Source organism: Nannospalax galili, unplaced genomic scaffold (assembly GCF_000622305.1).
Source record: "Nannospalax galili isolate Female #2095 unplaced genomic scaffold, S.galili_v1.0 scaffold305, whole genome shotgun sequence".
Lineage (NCBI taxonomy): Eukaryota > Metazoa > Chordata > Mammalia > Rodentia > Spalacidae > Nannospalax > Nannospalax galili.
In genome coordinates, this window is record NW_008356258.1 from 1,645,169 (window position 1) to 1,646,029 (window position 861).

The 861-nt window shown below is 34.7% G+C and overlaps 2 protein-coding genes across 5 annotated transcripts in view; one reads left to right on the top strand and one right to left on the bottom strand.

The window, feature by feature from the left end:
- Positions 1–861, bottom strand: part of Sh3d19 (SH3 domain containing 19) — a 197,262-nt gene that overhangs the window by 162,723 nt on the left and 33,678 nt on the right. The gene's annotated exons all lie outside the window — the stretch shown is intronic.
- Prss48 (serine protease 48) overlaps positions 1–861 on the top strand; it is a 70,397-nt gene that overhangs the window by 61,119 nt on the left and 8,417 nt on the right.

Genomic DNA, 861 nt, shown 5'->3' on the forward strand with positions numbered 1-861 from the left:
TTAATTTGGATCCAGATTTTCTTATCTATAAGTAACAATAAAATTAGGATCCAAGAAATAAAGAGTTCTGACAATTCTTAAGTTATGCAGCACAAATCACTTGGCTAATATCAATGTAATCTCTTCAAGTATAAGACTATTGATCTAGGCCACTGTAAGCTTTGTTATCATATTTTTTAAAACCTATAATTTTTCACTGGGAGTGGTAGCACACACTTTTAATCCCAGCACTCAGGAAGCAGAGGCAAGTGGATCTCTGTGAGATGAAGGTCAGCCTGGTCTACATAGCAAGTTCCAAGCCAGCTGTGGCTACAGGGTACCCTGCCTCCAAAACAGACAAACAAACAAAAACTAAAAATAAACCCTATAATTTTTCATAAATATATTGAGGCTAATAAAATTGCCAATTTTTTAATTTTCTTAAGAATATTTCATCATGTACTTGTAAAATGTCATTCTAATCAGCTGTCAGCCATCAGGCGCTAAGAGTGCTGCTCAGCAGGAGAGACTTGCCTAGCATGTGTGAGGCCCTCAGGTTGATTCCCAGCACCGTACAAACAACCCAGCCATCACTTGTTCCTTCATTCCATGGAGTAAAGTTTCATTGCTCTGGTTGTTTTCAGTGATGTTTAATCTTGGTACCCAGTTGAATATGATGTTCTAGGTATAGTTTTCTTAGTATTTTTTCCCATTTGGGGTTCAATGTGTTTTGGTTTTTTTCAATTTATTCTTTCACTAAAATAGAAAATTTTGGGTCATGAGTTCTTCAAAAATGACTGCTTAACTTCTCTTTTCTCTTCTGCTTGTAAAATTATTTGAAAGTTAGATCCTTTGATATTTTAAATATTTTTATTCATTACT